At 41.0% G+C, this 20,378-nt stretch overlaps 1 protein-coding gene across 2 annotated transcripts in view; it reads left to right on the plus strand.

Annotated features, from left to right (window-relative positions):
- The window catches only part of ASH1L (ASH1 like histone lysine methyltransferase), a 3,741,676-nt gene that overhangs the window by 2,990,508 nt on the left and 730,790 nt on the right, over positions 1-20,378 (plus strand). The window lies entirely within an intron of this gene.

Here is a 20,378-nt window from a genome sequence, read left to right on the forward strand (position 1 = left end):
CCCATCAGTGAGAATAAAGGTGAGATTCACAACAACACAAAGAAGTTATGTACTTAACGTAAAGTTCCATGTGTCTTGTCCATCTCGCCCTTTATTCTCACAACCCATCCACTCTGCCCCCTTCTTATACTCCTTGGAGACGAGTAGTTATTGGATTGACAGATCTCCATAGCCTCAGAAATACTGTCTTTGACACGTTAATATATGTATATACTTTAGGTTTTAATCCATATAAATGATTATTTGCCGATTTGTATGATTCCATGGTGGGCAAACAAAATCTGAGGAAGTTAGAAAACTGCATTACGGGTAGGGAAGGATGCCCAAGAGCTTTGCTTAAGACCTCGAGCTTTTGGAAATGGACACATCGGATCCCAGCCCATCAGTGAGAATAAAGGTCGAGATGGACAACACGTGGAACGTTATGGTAAGTATATAAAGTATTTTCTTCTAAAAACAGAAATATTTTAATCTAGGAAAAAGTGTTTGTTTTTTTTTTTTGTTTTTTTTTTTTTACTGTCTCATGAATTTTATGTACTTCTCACTCAGAGTGCATGTTTTTACTTTTGTGATAAATTTGTTTAAAACTACTTTTTCTGTGGATAAACTGTAGTTATTTTATTTTTTGACTGGGAAAGTGTTTAACATGCTTTTTACTGTTGTTTTTTTTTTCTGGGAAAACTACATTATTACTTTCCTGTTCTAAAAATAGTTGCTGCTAACCTTCCCTGGAAAACCAGCACCATTTTTGGTTTGACCATGGAACAGTATACTGGTTCCGTGGTGGGACCTTCTTCCAACCACAAAAAGAAGTTGTTAACCTGCCCTTATCACCCAAGCAGGTTGGTCTTTTGCCTCAGCTGCAGGTGAGTAACGGTGCTGTGGCCAAAGCTGTTTCCTCAGAGCAGTCATCTTTTTCTTTGGATCCTTCTACTGTAATCCATACAGCCACCATGGACCAGGGGTTAGGCACATCCAATGTAGCTGTGGAGTCCTCTCAGTGAGCAAGGGAGAGACACTTTTGTTGGTCCTGGGAGAACGGGCAGGGAATGTGCTCCTGCTTAGCCGGTTTGCCCATCCCTGTCTGGGTCTGTTTCTTCAGAAATTCCTGTCAGAGAAAACTAAACATTTGTCTTCGGTTTCAGTTACACTGGATGAGAATAATTTATTTGGCGTGGCTTATGGTCTTGTGCAGCCTCTTGACCCTTCTTATAAGGCCATTTCTGATAAAGGAAAAGATGATTCCTCTTTTCCCTGTGGAGGTCTAAGAAATTCAGCATGTAGGGGAATGTGAAGGGACAGCTGCAGCTTATTCTCTTCAGGTTTCGGATTTAGTTTCTAAGGAAAGTGTGGTATCCAATTCTCTCTTTGAGGGATTATCTTTCTCTGTGAGATATTTCCAGGATGAATCCATGTTTTCAGTGTGAGAATACTGAAGTTTCTCAGTCCTTCATAAAATATTATGTCTTATTACAGATGGATTTTTCAGAACCTTCACCTTTCCCTTCAGTTTTGGAGAATGTTTTTGTCACAGCCTGCAGTTTCCCTGACAGTCAGCCCGTTACCCCTAGAAAAGCAGATAGATTGCATGAAGTTCCTCAGGCTTTCAAGTTTTTATACACCAGTGCAGGACTTGACCCAGCAGTTATAGCCTTAGTGGATCTAATTGCTTCTACATATTTTTATTTCTAATCCCTCTCCTTCTGGTAAGGATTGGAAAGCTTTTGATAAGTTCTGGAAAAATTGTATGCTTCTGTAACGTATTTATTTATTTATCTTTGTTTACCAAGAAAGTCCGACTAGGTTAAAACCCTTTTTCAGCAGAGACCTGGTAGAAATGTTTCACATTTAACACCTGGCCCGATGTCTGTTTTCATCCGATTCAACCTTTGGGTTGTCAGATCCAACTGGAAATGACTTTAGCATCTATTTATAGCTTATAGATCCAGGGCTCTGACTGATCCCCCTACACATAATTCCCTCCACTGTCCCTTAGTACATTAGATCTCTGTCATAGGTTCATAGTAGACTAACTGCTCTTGTGGGCCATTTTAAGTGAGAATCAAACCCTTCACCTTGTGCCTGTAAGGTAAACACCTTAACCATTAAGCCAACCTCCCAACCCATGGGATGCCGCCTGAAGCATCCAGATTCAATCTTAGGGTACTGAAAGATAAGAATTTTTTTATTTTTTTAGATGCCTTTTCTCCTCTCCTATCAATAGTTTTAACTAAATAATATATAGTTTGCTTATTAGTTGGTATACATGTAGTTAGTGAAAAATAATTATCTAGTATACTCTTTTTTTTTTTTTTTTTTTTTTTTTGTGGGCTAAGTTTTTAGAACAGTTGGTTTTCCATTTACTAGCTATTTTAACGTTTTGTGAGCAGAGCAGTGTTTTGTTAGTTATAAGCAAGTACTCTTTCAGTACTTTTCGTTTGGCTTTTATTAATATTAGTATTAATATTCTGAACTTACAATTCAGGGATTTATTTCTTTATCTCCTATCTTAGTGTAGTGTGTTTTTGACAGTATACATGAAAAAGTTCAACATTTTGAAAAGTACTCCGCCTGTAGGCACAAAATTACTCTCACACGACCCGCTGTGTGTGTGTGTATGTGTATGTGTGTGTGTCTGTCTGTGTCTTTGTGTGTCTGTGTGTGTGTGCTGCCCACCTAGATGTTGACTGCGAGGCCTGTGCCTCCTTTATCCCCTGAGCCATTCAGACTAAGAAAGAGAAGTTGGTTTTATAAGGTCTTTTAAGAACATTTTTTGGAGTTTGGTGCCGTTGGTGTCTTTTCGGAGCTCTTTGTAAGGGTTTTCTCATACTCCTGTTTCATCTGCTTCTCCAAGTAGAAAAATGGACAAGTATAAATTGAAAGAAAAGGAGAGACCAAAAGAAAGAGTAGAGGAGAGATGTGCAAGAAGGCAAAGAAATGATCCCCTAAAACTAGCAGATTCCTTGGGTCTGGATCCTAAGATGCCTTGGAAGTTGAATCCAAAATTTCCTGTAATCCGATCTTCTCTCCCTGATTCTGTCTTACCCTGGAACTGGTGAACCAGATATTTCACTCCATGATCATTCAAGAGAAGAGACACCCCAGGCCATCTTCTGTGGCATTATCATAGAAGTCTGCCCAGTCATCTAGAAGCCATAGAGAGATGGATGTCAATAGAATGATGAGGCAGATTCAGCTTGGGGTACTCCTGGTGCCATCCACTTTGAATGCCCTGTGTATGGGTCCAACAGCCCCTCCTCTTTTATCTCTGGGACTGGTCCTTCCTTTGGGTCTGGATTCCATGTTTCCAAACTCTTCCACTGCACATTTACTGGAGCCGACAATTCAAATGACGTTGATTCTGGCAGCTTCCTTGACTCTCTTGACTCTGATGCGTTTGAGTCCGGGTGAGTCTCAGTGCCAAAGTGTTGCCACCAGGGTTTGGGGAAGTGAGTCAACTGACATCTCAGGTGAGAAGTCAGTCTTGGAGCAAGAGCCCATTGGGACAGGGAAGTCTCCTTCAACCTTGGATGGCAGGAGGGTTCCTTTGCCTCATATTGTGGCTTTGGCCTTCAAAAGTGTTTTGCTCGCAACAAAAAGATAAGCATTATCCTTTAGCTTGGCTCTGTCCCAACCCCAAGTGAGTACTGCTTCTCCTTTGAGTCATTCTACTTGACAGGGACGGTCAGTACGAGTAGGTCAAGACATTATTCACTAAGTGAGTTCTCAGTCTAATGTGGACTTTTCTGATGTTTTCCTCAAAGCAGAGATACAGAAAACAGTTGTGCAAACAGAAGCACTCAGACTTGTCACCAGAGTCAGTCATAGAAGATAGACTTGGGTGAGGGTTCCCCTAAATCACCTTTAGACAATGTCAACCATGGCAATATCTGAATTGCTGAAACAACAAAAGGGATGGTCCACCAATGATCCTTCACAGGATGAGTCTGTATTCCTCGATTTGGTGTTGGCAGTTCTGCACCATGGGTAGTACTGTCTGCTGATCCCCTTGTAGACCTTGTGGCTCAGCAGACTTGGAAAGACCCTAATGTAGTTGAACCAATTTCAAAAGAGGTAGATAGGATTTTTGGATTGTAGGCTTCCAGGGACAGGAAGCACTGCAGCAAAGGTCCACCAGGAGATGCCCATCCAATTAATAGGGAATCAGGAGCTTTGGACAGCTTTGGGAAATGGGTGTATGATTTCATGACTTTTGTCCTCAGAGTGCTGAACATTTTAGCTCACATGACACATTTCTGAGGAATTTGACCAAAGAACTTATCAAGTCGCTCCCTGATAGCTTTCCAGTGCGTGTTCAAAAGAGTTTGTACTCCCAAGTGTCTGCCTTCAATCTGTCAGATGTGACCATGTGTCTGCTATCAAATGCAGGTGATGGCACAGCTTGGGCAGCAGGCACTGGCATCACAGTGCACCAGCATGCTTGAATGCACCTTTGCAACTTCACAGAAGGCTACAAAATGTCCTTTATCAGTACCCCCCTTTGATGGTTCCACACTTTGGATAGTAAAATAAAAGATACTGTAACCAGAAGTGAACAAGATGATAAAACCCTCTTTGCTGTGGGACTCTGTTTCTCCACCACACAAAGAACCTTTTCTAGGAATCAGAGAGGTGGCAAGAAGAAGTCATAAAGTTATCACTGCAAAACTACTGCATACAGACCTCCCTGAGGCAGAAGAGGAAATAATTTCAGTCGACGTTGTCCCAGAGGCAGAGGCAGACTGAATAATCAGGGTTTTCACAGTCCATTCACTGAAAAACCCTATCAGCACTTCTGAAACTTTGCCTGACTGTTGCACTTGTCATTTGGGGGGGGGGGGGACAGTTATCCCAACACCCACAAGCCTGGCAAAACATCATCATATATTCCTGGGAGTTAAGGATAATAACCAGAGTCTACACAGTTCCTCTTCTTAACAACCAAAGAAAAAGAGAGAGATTCCCAATGTACCACTCAATCAGTAGGAATCCGCAGCAGCGGAAGTTTCCAAGCTGCTGGAAAGGGTCATCCAACAGGTCCCCCTAGACCTGTTAGAATCTGGAGTACATTCCAGATTCTTTTTACTACCAGAAATAACAGGGACCTTAGACTCATTTTGGATCTGAGTCATCTCAATCAATTTGTGAAATAGATACAACTCTGCATCTTCATGCCAAAGTCTGTACTACCTCTTCTGCGGAAGAACATTTGGATGTGCTCTGTAGCTCTATAGGATGCCTACTGTCACATAAAAATAGAACTGCAATCCAGGAGATTTCTCTCAGTGCCCATTCAGAGCTCTGCCCTTAGGTCTCCCCAAGGCTTCCAGAGTGTTTACAAAGGTTGTAACAGTAGTAGCAGCTCACCTCCCCCTGCTTAGGGATCCAAGTTTTTCTGTACCTAGATGATTGGCTCCTTACTACTACTTCCAGGGATCTGCTGTTTCAACATTGGGAACTTTTGTTGCAGTTGATATTCAGTCTGGGCATAATAGTCAATCAGTCCAAAAGCTAGTTGACTCCTACCCAACAGAGTTTGTCAGATGTCGCCAAATTCCAACTCTTCATATAGACAAATTACTACGTTCCAGGGTACTTTCCTTACACCAAGTTGCCACTCAAGTCATTCAACATCCTGTTCCCCAGGCAAGACTAATTCTTCTAGGTCCGATGGTTTCAACAAGCACACTGGTCCATAGCCAGGGTTCACGTGAGAGTATTGGACTCTCAGTTCTGTGATCTCAAGGCAGTCACCCTCTCTGTTCTGGAATTCATCTCACACAAGTATGCAAGGAGCATATTAGATTGTGGATAACCTCCCCATCAATAACCAGAGGGCAGCCATTCTGCATGACACAGCCAATGGCTACAGTAACTACTGATGCCTGTCTTCTGAGGTAGGGGTGGGGCATTTCAAATGGAGGATGGTCCAAAGATCTTGGTCACATCAATCTTTTGGAGATGAGGGTGGTCCTCCTAGCATTCCAGGCCTTTTGGGACTTCTCCCAAAACATGGGATTTCTATCCAGACAGACAAGCATGCCTGTAGTTTGTTATATCAACAAACAAGAGGGAACTCGATCATATCCTCTTTGACTGGAGGTCATTAGAATGTGGCAGTGGGAGAGAGTGGGAGATGTCTTTATATTGATTTCTGATAGTGGTGCACATCCCAGGGATGTCCAGTGTACTAGCACACAACTGAACAGGGTGATTGTTATGCCTCACAAGTGGTCCCTCAACCAAACGGTGGCAACTCAGAATTTTGAGCCAGTGGGGCCAACCTTGCTGTGATACCTTTTCATTCTACCCAAACAAGTGCAGCAGCTATTTTGCTCTGATCCTCCCACAGGGACAGTCAACAAGGTATGCTGTAATCCACAATTGCCCCCCCCCCCCCAGGTCTCCTTTATGCATTTCCTTCAATTCCCCTAATAACCTGAATCATTCAGAAAGGCAGAAGGTGCAAGACCAGAGTAATCCTCATAGCTCCATTTTTCCACCAGCAAGTTTGGTTTCCCTTCTTGTGGCCTCAGCTAGTTCATCCACCCTGAATGTTGGATCAGTGTCTCATATCTGTGTGAGTCACCTGTCTAGACTGCCTCTTCTGGACCACAAGTCCATGATATTGATCACTTGGTTTTCCAGTTTTAACTGTAGCCAGAGATGCCAAGTTTTCTACATTGATGATACACATTGTCTCAGCTTTTCAAAAACAGTCTAGCACAAAAACATATAGTACATTAAGTGGAATGGGCTTTCCATTTGGGTCTTATCAAAAGGTTTAGATCCTTTCTTAGCACCTGCTCGTTCTGTTTTGCCATTTTTGTTGGAACGGTTTCAAACTGGTTCCAGTTTTTCTCCTGTTAAAGTACGAATGGCAGCTATTTCTAATTTTCACATGGGACAAAACACATCCATAACATCTCTGAAAATTTCCAAGGTCTTCCTCAAGGGAATGTTTTTGATAAGACCTCTGATTATGGATCCAGTCCATCCTTGGGATGTTTGTCTTGCCCCAAGCTTTGACCCCCCCCCCCCCTACTAGCACGCACGCACACACTTACTTAGAACCAGCAAATTCTATGAACCTAAAGATATTCATCGTGTTACCCTGCTGCAGTCATCACTCTTGGGTTATCTTGTCATCAGACGGTCCCGCAGTCGGCCTGAATTCCAAAGTCTTGGTCTGGCGTCGGTTGCTGTCGCTTCTTCCCTGACGTCAGTGCGCCGGGAGTATATATGATGCATCCGTCGCCATTTTCTTCAGTATTTCTTGCCGCACGGTGCCTGAAGCAGAAGCAGTTCGCAAGTGCCGGTCGGCCGACTCCTGAGATTTTCGAAGTCGAATTTCAGATCCGAAGTCTTCAATAAAGCTAAGTACCCCATTGGGGAAACTTTTCTTGCGTCAGACCGATGTCAGAAAAAGTTAACAATTGTATTTCTTGTGGGAAGCAAATACCTCATAAGGATATTCATTCTTATTGTATACCTTGCCTAGGCCCAGACCACGACGTCACTGGTTGTCGCTTTTGTGCTAGGTTCAATAAGTGTACTATAAAAAGATGCTTTGATTTCGCACGACACTACTTCGGTAGAAAATTCAGCTACACGATGCCATCGGAGCAACCGACTGCGGCGTGCACAAAAACCACAAGTATAAGGACAGGCAGCCTAGACCCAAACCAGACTCCGAGGCCTCGGCTGGGTTGGTCTCCGGTTCACCGGTTTTCAGTGAGGCTCGTACGCAGCCCCTGGCTACCGCAGAATTGTAACCTGAGACCGCTTCAGAGCCTTTGACGGAGAGTACTAGGCCGACGCAGCCATTTTCTTTAGCCCCTACCGACGACATTGCAGAAAGAGATGTCTGTGCTGCAGAAACACTTTCGGTTTCTGAAGGTGTCTTCAGACCAACAACGCTCACTATAAAAGCGTATCCTAAGCTTAAGACTCCTATTAAACCAAAAAAGACTGCACTTCAGTCTCCAGTTCAAGGCCCCATGCCTAAGAAACAAATGCTTAAAATGGCTGAAGATTTGATCTCTTTAATCAGGGGTACCCAACCCCCCCCCCCCAACAAAAGGCCTACACAAGAGGAAGATTATGCCTCCTCTGATCAAGTGTCTTATTTCCTCAGGCTCCTCTGAGGACCAAGATTACTCCTTTCCCTGTTATGAAGATTCTGATGCTGAGGATTCCATTCCCTCAGCTTCTCCCCCTGAAGAATACTCCTTTGGGAAAACTTTACACACTATGAGGGAACATTTTCACTGGGAAGGTCAGGACTACTCTGACTCAAAGAAAAGGTTCAGAGAGTTTATTTTACTCACCCAGCACAGACCTCTTGCTATCCCCCCAGTTTTAGACATTGTGGATGATGTTTACTTAGAATCTAGTTTAAATCCAGATTCTCTGCCTCCTGCTCCAGCCAAACCAAACAGATATTATAGAGTGCCTGACTCCCACAAATTCATTTATAAAAGCCCTGTTGCTGATCCAGAGACTATCTCCCAGGGTCCCAAAGGGGCTAAGTCTTCTATGGCGAAAAATCCTGTACCCTCTGAAAGGGACTCCAGAGCACTAGACAGGTGGGGGGAAAAAGGTTTACACCTCAGCCACTCTAGCTATGAGAGCACTAAATTGTCAATTTCGCATGCTTAAATACCAGCAATTTCTAATGTCTCAAATAAGACAAAAATTAGCTCACTCCCTCAACAGTCTGAATTGAAAGAAATGCAGGATCTGTTGCATGCAGCTGAACAGGTGGGCAAACATACTTTACAATGTGGATTTGATTCTTTGGAGGCTTCCTGTAGAGCAGCTGTTACTGGGTCTGTTATACGCAGGCATGCTTGGTTAAAGGAACAAACTCTGCCTGATCATGTTAAAGCAAAGCTTCTAGATGCTCCCTTACAGCAGGATGTTCTATTTGGAGTTAAAGCAGAAGAAGTCTTAAAAGAAAATGGAGGATAAGGCAAAATCTATGCAGACGGTCAAAGATTTTCTACAGGTTCAGCCCCCTCGCTTTAGCAGAAATTGGCCAACAAAAAATTGGTCCTTTCCAGCCACTGACAGACCTCAGAGTGATAAATACAGATGCCCAAGAGAGAGGACAACCACAAACCCACTACAAACCTCGACAATGGAGCACTGCAACACAGAAGAGAGGAGAAGACAGGCCCCAAACTACTAGAAGGCAAACTCAATGACTTAAACCTTATATGGCCAAGCAAGACTCTCTTGGCAGAAACCTTGGGAGGAAAATTTGCACTTTTTTCAGACAACTGGCACATCGTCACAAAGGACAAATGGGTCCTAGACATAATTTCACAAGGATACAGATTCCATTTCCACACCTTGCCAACGAAAAGAGGAATGCCAAACCTGCCACAAAATCAATGGGCAGAGGCACAAAAACAAATTACAGCTCTCATGGACATGAGAGCCATTCAGCTGGTACCTACACGGGAGCAAGGCCAACGATTTTACTCGATACTCTTTCTAGTCCCCAGAAAGGACAATGCCTGGAGACCAATTCTGGACCTTTCAATTCTAAACACCTTCTTACAAGTACCCAAATTCAAGATGCTAACACTACAGCAGCTTCTTCCCATGTTGGGCAAGAAAGCATGGCTAGTAACGTTGGACCTCAAGGAGGCATACCTGCATGTCCCTATCAGACAAAATTGCAGAAGATACCTCCGTTTCATTGCAGGTTCAACCCATTACCAGTCCTCTGCACTGCCCTTTGGCTTATCCACTGCCCCCAGGGTTTTCACAAAATGCCTGGCACCAGTAATTGCATACTGCAGACAAAGAGGAATTCAAATATACCCATACCTGGACAACTGCCTCATCCAAGCAGAAAGCAAGGACATCCTCTTACAACATCTGGCTTTTGTAAAACATCTTCTAAGTTGCCTAGGGTACACAGTAAACGAAAAGAAATCAAAACTAGTACCCTCACAAAATATGACATTCCTGGGTGCCAGCTTGAATACAATGGCCCAGAAGGCTTATCTGATGCCAGACAAACAACTACAACTGACTCAGTATTTCAAAATAATGGCAACAAAGACCCAACTCCCTGCAAGAAAAATTCTGCAGGCCTTGGGCTTCATGGCATCTTGCATACTACTAATACCATTTGCAAAGCTGCATATGAGGAAATTACAGTGGTACCTAAAAAAGCGTATGGTCTCAACACAGCCACAGCTTGGACACAATGATATATCTCATTCCCTGCCTTCAACAAGAGTTTCTGTGGTGGTCACAGGCATATCACCTCAACAAGGGTCAGCCTTTCACCTTGCCCCCAGCCAGGCAAACTATGACAACAGATGCATCGGACTATGCCTGGGGGGCACACAGGCATATGGACTGCAGATCAAAGGAATCTGCACATTAATCAAAAAGAGATGCTGGCTGTACAGAATGCTCTGACAGCCTTCAAGAACCTCTTACATCCAGGACAGCTTACAATAAGGACGGACAACACCACAGTAAAGTGGTACATAAACAAACAGGGGGGTACACACTCCTACCCTCTATGCAGGCAAGCAATGACCTTGTGGAACACAGCACTGGCTTACCAAGTTCAGCTACAAGCTCAATTCCTGCCAGGAAAAAAGAACACATTGGCAGACGACCTCAGCAGAAACATCATGGACCCCCACGAGTGGAAACTGGATCCACAAGTATTTGCAATGATAACTCAAAAATGGGGCCACCCAGACATAGACCTGTTTGCCAGCCCCCAAAACTATCAGCTAACAAAATTTTGTACAAGGACACTTCCCCATCAAGCTTGGAAAGTGAACGCACTCTCATTCAGTTGGAAAAACCTGACAGTATATGCCTTCCCTCCATTGCCCCTTCTCTCAAAGCTGCTTCTAAAAGTCAGAAAGGAGAGACCACGAATTGTACTCATAGCCCCAGACTGGCCACGCCAGCACTGGTACCTACTATTAAGGAATATGGCCAAGGGCCCACCTTGGATTTTGCCACAAATTGCCCATTTGCTCACACAGCAAGACAATCAGATTCTACACAGCCAGTTCAAAACCTTAAATTTGGCTGCATGGCAAATCACCTAAGCATCCAGCCAGCTCCTCTTCCTCAAGCAGTAATGGATGTTATTCTGGAAGCTAGGAGGCCCAGCACCAGGAAGGCCTACTCGGACAAATGGAAAAGGTTTTGCGCCTGGAACCAAGCTAAAGACCAAAATACCCTCCAGCCTCACATGCCTCAGATTCTACAGTATTTAACTGAGATGTTGCACAAAGGACTTTCTTTTTCATCTATTAAAATCCACGCCTCAGCTATTTCAGCCCACTACAACACGGATCCTCCCTTATTTTCACATCCACTTCTAAGGCAATTCCTCAGAGGGGCAAAAAACATTAGGCCCCCCAGGAGAGCACCTACACCAACCTGGGACCTCAACTTTGTTCTGGAAAAACTTACGCTACCTCCCTTTGAACCAGCTTTCTCTGCTGAGCTAAAGTTTATATCATGGAAGACTGCCCTGCTGCTAGCAATAACTTCAGCCAGAAGAGTCTCAGAGCTTCAGGCACTAATGGCAGTGGAACCTTTCCTCATTTTCCATCAAGACAGAGTTTCTCTACGAACTAATCCTTCCTTCATGCCTAAGGTGGTATCCAGTGTGGCTTTAAATCAAACCATCCACTTACCCACCTTCTTTCCAAATCCACAGAACAAAGGAGAAAGACTCCTGCATTCCTTGGACATTCACAGGCAACTTCGTTACTACTTGGATAAAACTAAGGTTTTCAGAAAATCTGACCAGCTCTTTGTATCCTATGCTGCAGCTTCACAAGGGAGGGCTATATCAAAACAGGCCATTTCCAAATGGATAGGACATTGCATTTGTTTTTGCTATACCCATCATGGAAAACCAGTTCCTGCTACCATAAGGCCCCACTCTACCAGGGCAGCAGCTACATCTACAGCCTTCCTCAGGGAGGTGCCAACCAAGGATATTTTGGAAGTTGCAACTTGGAGTTCAGTACACACCTTCACCAAACACTACCACTTACCACTTTACTCTAAGACTAGAGCTGGCTTCGCCACTGCAGTTCTGCAGGGCCTTCTAGCCTCCTCTAACCCTCTTTGACTCCTCCTCCCATCCTTAGCTTTAGGATTCTACCCAAGTGTGATGACTGCAGCAGGGTAACACGATGAACATAGTACAGTTTTGTACCTACCATAAATGTAGATGTTCGAGTGTACACCCTGCTGCAGTCCAGGTTACCCTCCCTCCATCCCCTCTGACTAACTAACTAAATCTTTACAATACCTTTCTTATGTATTTGCTTATAGCTGGAGGGATGCTATGTTTGTGCTAAATTTCTTAGATTGGTACTAATTACTGACCACCTTTTTGGGGACACCTGACATTTGGGGCAAGAAAAATGAAGAAAATGGCGTCGGATGCATCATATATACCCCTGGTGCACTGACGTCAGGGAAGAAATAACAGCAACCGACGCCGGACCAAGACTTAGGAATTCAGGCCGACTGCGGGACCGCCTGACGACAAGATAACCCAAGTGTGATGACTGCAGCAGGGTGTACACTCGAACATCTACATTTATGGTAGGTACAAAACTGTACTTTCCTTTCTTAGAAGACAATTTTCTTTGTTGCATTTGCTTCATTTTGAAGAATTTCTGAACTACAAGCACTTTCTTTGCAACCCTCTTAACTTTTTCATAAATACAGAGTGACATTAAGAACTAATTCATCCTTTCTCCCTAAGGGTGGTATACAAAGCAAATCTAAATCAATCTATCTACCAGAGTTCTTCCCAAGATTCCTTGTCAAAATGGAATATATGTTACACATGCTAAATGTTCATTATCAACTCAGGTACTGTCTCCATAGAACAAAATATCAAAAGAATTCAGAAAGTCAGATCAGTTGTTTGTAGCCTTTTCTAGGGCAAAACTGGTTAAGGGCATTTCTAAAGTTACCCTGTCAATGTGGTTGTTAGTGTATTTAATTTATTTATGCTAAAAGAGGAGTCTCCTTACAAAGAAAACCCAGTGCTTATTCTGCAAGGGTGATAGCTACTTCTACAGCTTTTATGAATAGCCTTCCCATTGATGATATTTGTGCAGCAGCAACTTGGACGACAATTCACATCTGTGTCTCTCATTTTAAACTGGACGTGCAATCTAGATCACGTTCCTTCTTTTGTCCTTTCTTGATACTACCTACGTAATCGGCAGTTTAGGAATCTGTCCCAGAGGTTGAACTGAACAAAAATAGACAACACTGGATGCGAAAGTTATGTACTTAACATAATGGTAGAGCTGTACTGTCTTCTTTTCATCTGGTTCAACATACCCCTCCCTCCTTCCCCCTTCCAATATTATCAGTGGCAGCTTCTGGTGACCAGAAGGGTCTCGCCTGAGACCCTCACTGCTAACAGCCCTTTGTGCTGTTGCCATTTGCTCATACCTGTAGGTATGTCTGTTTTCTATTTTCCGACAGTTTTGAATAGTTTTATATATATTTAAAAAAAAAAAAAAAAAATATATATATATATATATATATATATATATATATATATATATATATATACACACACACACACACACACACACACACATATATATATATATATATATATATATATATATATATATATATGTATGTATGTTTATCTATGTATTTGTACGGATTCACTTCATAATCTCAAAATACTAAAATACCGGATTTTAGTATCTCGAGACTTTAAGGCCGAAAGCCCTAAAAACCAACATCCACAACCACGAACCTACCCAATGACATTACAACAAACAAAACAATATAAACAAACACACTTTCCCTACCTATAAGCAGGGGGGCAAACCCCCCTGCACACCCCGCTACTTATATATGCTAACTCCAAGGTTGAACTAAACACACAAACACATGAAATCCACCACTGCACACACACACACACACACACTAAAATCCATACCCAATACCCTTACAAGAACACCACTTACCTGAATCCCCAGCTAAATCCACAAACTGCACCACACGTCACGAATGTGACAACACAACGGCAGATTCGACATTTCCGCATTCGATGTTATGCAGTTTCCCATAACTGCACTTTCAACTTTATAGTCTCAAAATACTAAAAGTCGGTATTTAATATTTCGAGATTATAAAGTGAAACCATATATACACAGACACACATATATATATATATATATATATATGTATATATACAAGTTGTGCAAATACGTATGTGAACCTCGTCATGGTGGCTTGGGAACAGGAACACTTAGTTGGGTATTCTCAGTTATCATTTTACAGGCGTTTTGTAGACGATCTGTTTTTTGTTTGGAATGGTGACAGATTCATTGAACACGCTACATGACAGTGTTAATAAGAGCAATCCTTTTCTTAGGTTCTCCCTAGAATATTCACAAGACACCATTAGCTTCTTAGATGTCACTATCAGCAGAACTTCTTCTACCTATGAAACTAGAGTACATAGGAAGGATTGCTATAGAGCCTCCTTTCTACATGGTACGAGTATGCATAATTCAAATGTCTTTGGTAATGTTGTCAAAGGGCAAGCCATGCGTATATCACGCTTATGTAGTGATGAGAAAATGCTGATAACTGAGTTTAACAGATTAAAATCAGATTTTTTGAATAGAGGGTATGACGAATCCCTAGTGGATAATAGAATATATGAAACTATGCAATTGCGTAATACTAGGGCCAAACCTAATTTTTCTGGTAATAGAACACAGTTTATCCGCAGTTCCCATCACACCAATAACGTAGCATTGGTTCTCTCTTATGGAAGTAATATTAATAGGATTAAGCAGTCAATTGAGACCAATTGGAATATTCTAACGGTGGATGCAAATACTAGAAAGATAGTGGGTAACACCCCTTCCTTCACATATAGCAACATGAGGAGTCTGAAACAGCATTTATGTTATAAGAACATGAATCCACGGTTAGAGTCTATGATTAACCCTGTTTTCCAAGGGACTAAGAGATGTGGCAATTGCCCACAGTGTGTTTATGTAGACGAATCACGCTACTTTAGGAATCCCAACACCACTGTTTTATGGGAGATTAGAAATAGCAATAATTGTCGCACCCGTAACGTGGTCTATGTGGCATACTGTGCAGTATGCTTTAGGTTCTATGTTGGTAAAACCAATAGAACCTTAAGAGAAAGAATTAGAGACCACATGTATTGCTTGGATAGAAGTCAAGAGTTCCAACCATAAATTTTATTTCCAAGTATTGCATATTCAGTACCCTGATGTCAGGCTAGGTGATATATGCAACCTAACAGAACAGGCTGAATTGAAATGGATTTTGAGGCGTGGCTCTCATATGGGCTATGGCCTAAATGAGAGCATTGCCATCAAACCCATCTTGAAAGGTAGAAGGTTACGATAGTTACTATTCTAGTATAAGTTATTGAGTTTTGTCCCATTTAGGTTTCTGTATGGTCTAGTTTTGAATAGTGCCCTTTCTCTTTCGAAACAAGCCGATACAGATGCATGGGGTGTAGGAATATTAACTTAGTATTTAAATTTAATCATATATTGCTAAGGACACCCGACATTATTTGGTAATTTCAGTTTTTACAGTGATTATATGTAATAAATTTTATATTGTACATTTTATTTTATTTGCAGATTAGAATATGATATTAAGAATGATATATTTATTTATCTATTTATTAATTATTACTAATCATCATTATTAATTGCTATTTATTATCATATTCATCATGAAATGACAACAAACAAAGCAAGATTTCTGAGTTTTCATGACACTAAGCTTATTTTTAAACCTATCTTACTTTTAGTTTAGTTATGCATTGTCTGTTTAACACTGAATGCGTATTAATTCTGATAATTGTTAATTAGCACAGAGTCATACTATTTAAATGATGATTTAGAGTTTGGTTTTATAATGTCTGATGAAGCGGAGGTGGACTCCGTGAAAGCGCTTACGTTTTTAGTTCAGAATAAAGTCTTTTAAATCTTTTCCAGTTGTATATTTGTTCACAAGTTTACAGTTATCGCTGTACGTTGATTTCGACAGTATACTTGGAGTATACTTGGAGTTGCTACCTTCCGAGGGTGTTCTTTCGTGATAATAAGAGGGTCCATTTTCTGTGTGTTACTGCATATATATATATATGTATATATATATATGTGTGTATATATATATATATATATATATATATGTGTGTATATATATATATATATATATATATATATATGTATATGTATATATATGTGTATATATATATATATATATATATATATATGTATATATATATATATATATATATATATATATATATATATATATATATATATATATATATATATATATATATATATATATATATATATATATATATATATATATATATATATATATATATATATATATATATATATATATATATATATATATATATATATATATATATATATATATATATATATATATATATATATATATATATATATATATATATATATATATATATATATATATATATATATATATATATATATATATATATATATATATATATATATATATATATATATATGTATATATATATATATATATATATATATATATATATATATATATATATATATATATATATGTATATATATATATATATATATATATATATATATATATGTATATATATATATATATATATATATATATATATATATATATATATATATATATATATATATATATATATATATATATATATATATATATATATATATATATATATATATATATATATATATATATATATATATATATATATATATATATATATATATATATATATATATATATATATATATATATATATATATATATATATATATATATATATATATATGACAAATTTGATGAGATATTAAGGCAGAGTGGCAGAAGTTAATGAGTAAGGGAGGAAGGAGTCAGAGACCTGGATCCGTAAGCTTCAGAAAAGGTGCAGAGGTCGGATCCGATAACTCAAAGGTTGAAGTGATTTGAGATATACATAAAGTATGGTTAATCACATGATATCAAAAGGAATACAAAATATGAGTAAGTGTACATACATAAGAGAAAAAGCTTAACAAAAAACATAGTTTTTAGAATTCTAAACTGCCAGGTTCATATGTTGGTTTCATTGTGTAATTTAGTTTCTTCTGTTTCGCAGGTCACTACATATTGCTTAATATGTGTTTGAGTAGTGCAGATACCTCCAAGGCTGATGACACTGGAACTGTTTTAAGGAAGCTTGCCTGGCTTTGTTCTCAGAAACTCCTAGAAGATTTTAAAAATTATATTTTGAATTCTCCCTTGGATGGAGATTTAATTTTAGAACCTTTTGCTGCAGAAATTATCAAAAAGTGTGGTGAGAGGGGAAAGCTGATTCAGGGAACCTCTCAGATTATTCAGCCCTCCTCCTCCAAAGGATTCTCTGCTTTCTTGTCTAACTTTTGCAGAAAAATGAACAGTTCCAGAAGATGTTTAAAAGCAATATCAAGAAGGTTCTAAGAAAACATGAATTGCCTAAGAACAAAAGAAAGCCAAATAAGTCATAATGACTATATGAGAGACCTTGCTCCCCCTCCAGTACCACCACGGCAGTCCCTTAATCATCCCGAAAGGTCTGAATCTCAATTTCTGTATGTGGCAACAGATTGTTTCAGACAAATATGTCCTGAATGTGATCCACTTGTGTTACATATAGCAATGGGAGAAGCTTCTTCATTTCCAGGGAATTCTTCCTCATCTGCAGGACCAAATAATTATTCTTCCTTCGGTCTTACACCATGTGCTATCTGAGGAGTAGTAGTACTTAATGTTCTTCATGTTTCACTGTTGTAGTCCTGACTTGTGGGGATTTCCTGCTTTGGAAGCCCTTGGCTGACCTTGACTACCAGAGTAAAAATCTCCCTCTTCCTAGGCTGGCAGACGCCCTACATCAGTACGCTTGGGCATAAAGGGAGCCAGTTGGTGCCATATCATTAGGCTTGCCATCGGAGCCTCGAAGCAGTGTTTCAGTGGGTCGGTCAGTGCGGACCACAGAGGAATCTTCTAAAGCTAAGTACCCCTTTTGGGAAAACCTTTTCTTTAACTCATGTCAGGTAAGGTTAACAGTTGTCTCCACTTTGGCAACAAATCCCACACCAAGACTTTCATACTTTGTGTGTTACCTGTCTAGGCCCTGATCACGGTATCCCTAGTTGTTTTTGCACCTGTTTCTATTCTAAGACTGTCAGGTGTAGGACCAAAATGTTAGCTAGGCATCTTAATCTGCAGTCTTCCTCTTATTCGATGGCATCCACCAGTTATCCTGAGGTAGAGCTCCCTAAGTGTAAGAAAGATAAGGAAAAAAGACCCACGTTTAGGGCATTGAATGACATCAATTCACTGTCTGCCAGTCTCCCAAGGCTTATCACTGATGAAGGGCATCAGATGACATCAGTTCACTGTCTGCCAGTTCCCCAGGTGTTATCACTGATGAAGGCGAGGGGCTTTCATAGCCCCCTTCTGCAACTGAGGTGGTGGCGCAGACCTCTGTCAAGACCCATTTGGAGTCTGAAATGCTGTTTGGTCCATCTATTTTTACACAGTCCTTGGCTTTCAATTCATCTGTTGGGTCCGGAGTTGCTCAGCAGACCTTAGCTTCTGATGAATGATCTTGCACTGGTAACATTCCTTCTAGGCATTATCCTGCATAAGTTCTGCCTTACAAGAAGACTGGCCTCCATATGGCGGACTTACTTAGGCCCAAGCCAAAAGCTGTTTCTAAGAAGAGGTCTACTTCAGGGCCTATGCCAAGGCCTACCGACTTCCACCCAGCAGGTTATGAGCAGGACCTGGTCCGATTAGCTAAGGACCTCATCTCTTTAGTCAGAGCTAGGCAACCCCACCCTTTGCAGTCTTCCCCAGGGAAAAGGAAGAGTGATCCCTCACCAGAAGTTTACTGCCCAGGCAGTGGTCCTCAGAAACCCCCAGGCAGGGGAGGCCCCTGTTCAAAGAAAACTGCTTCCTCATTACTTCAGACAAGACAGATGCATACAAGCTCACTTTCAAAGAGCCATTAAGATACTCAAGCTACCCAGATGTACCACTAAATCAAAGTGCATGCACCATTTCCCAGATTCACAACCTATGCTCGCAGGATTCAGTGGAACCAGTGCCAAATCATCAAAGAAGGAAAGGATTCTTTTCCAGGCTCTTCTGGTTCCCAGAAAGGAAGGCTGTTGGCGCTCTATCCTGGATTTCTCCACCCTCAATCAGTCCCTGCTGGTACCAAAGTTCAAAATGCTGACCCTTTAAAAGCTGCTTCCCATGATAGCCCCCTAGGCCTTAATGGTCACCTTAGACCTAAAAGATGTTTACTTGCATGTTCCTATAGAGGAATCATGCAGAAGTTTTCTTCACTTCAGGACAGGTACCAGTTACTTTCAATTCTCTACGCTGCCTTTTGGCTTGTCCGCTGCTGCCAGGGTCTTCACAAAGTGTTTAGCCACTGTGATAGCCTTCTCCAGAACAAAAGGAATCCAAATTTACCCCTACCTGGATGACTGCCTCATTCAAGCCACAAGTCAGTCCAAGCTCCTCAATGATCTGGCCTTCACTCAGACCCTCACCTCCTTGGGGTTCACCATAAATCTCCACAAATCCAGCACAGACCCTTCCACCAGGATAATTTTCCTGGGGGCTCTTCTGGATTCCTCCCTTGAAAAGGCCTTCCTTCCCCCATAAAAGGACTTCTTGACACAGTACTTCCAAGGCGTTATGCAGAGACAACGTCGGTCAGCCAGGGAATTCTTCAGAACATTAGGCTACATGACTTCTTGTATCCTTGTGATTCCTCTAGCCAGGCTACACATGAGGTAGCTTCAGTGGTAACTCAAGAATCTGTGGTGCCAGCACTCACAGTCCCTGGAGACAGACATCTGGCTGATCCCTTGCCTCAAAGAGGAACTTGTGTGGTGGACACAGACTTGCTCAAAACCTGGGTCTCCCCTTCAGGGTCATCCCTCAGGACCAAACCGTAACTATAGATGCTTCAGAGATAGTCCGGGGAGCTCATTGCTAACACCTTCAGTCCCAGGGCAGATGGGAAGCTCAGTTCAAGCACAGAAACTAGAAAGAACTGATGGCAGTGCAGAAGGGCCTAGTGGCTTTCAAAGATCAGTGGATACCAGGGCCCTGCTTGTCAAAACAGTCAACATCACAGTAATGTGTTACATAAACAAACAGGGGGCACCCACTCTTTCTTTGTCATATAGCAGTGCAGGTCTGGGAGACAGCTCACTCTCTGTGGTTGC

Source organism: Protopterus annectens, chromosome 8.part0, assembly GCF_019279795.1.
Source record: "Protopterus annectens isolate FY-2018-M chromosome 8.part0, PAN1.0, whole genome shotgun sequence".
NCBI classification, from domain to species: domain Eukaryota; kingdom Metazoa; phylum Chordata; order Ceratodontiformes; family Protopteridae; genus Protopterus; species Protopterus annectens.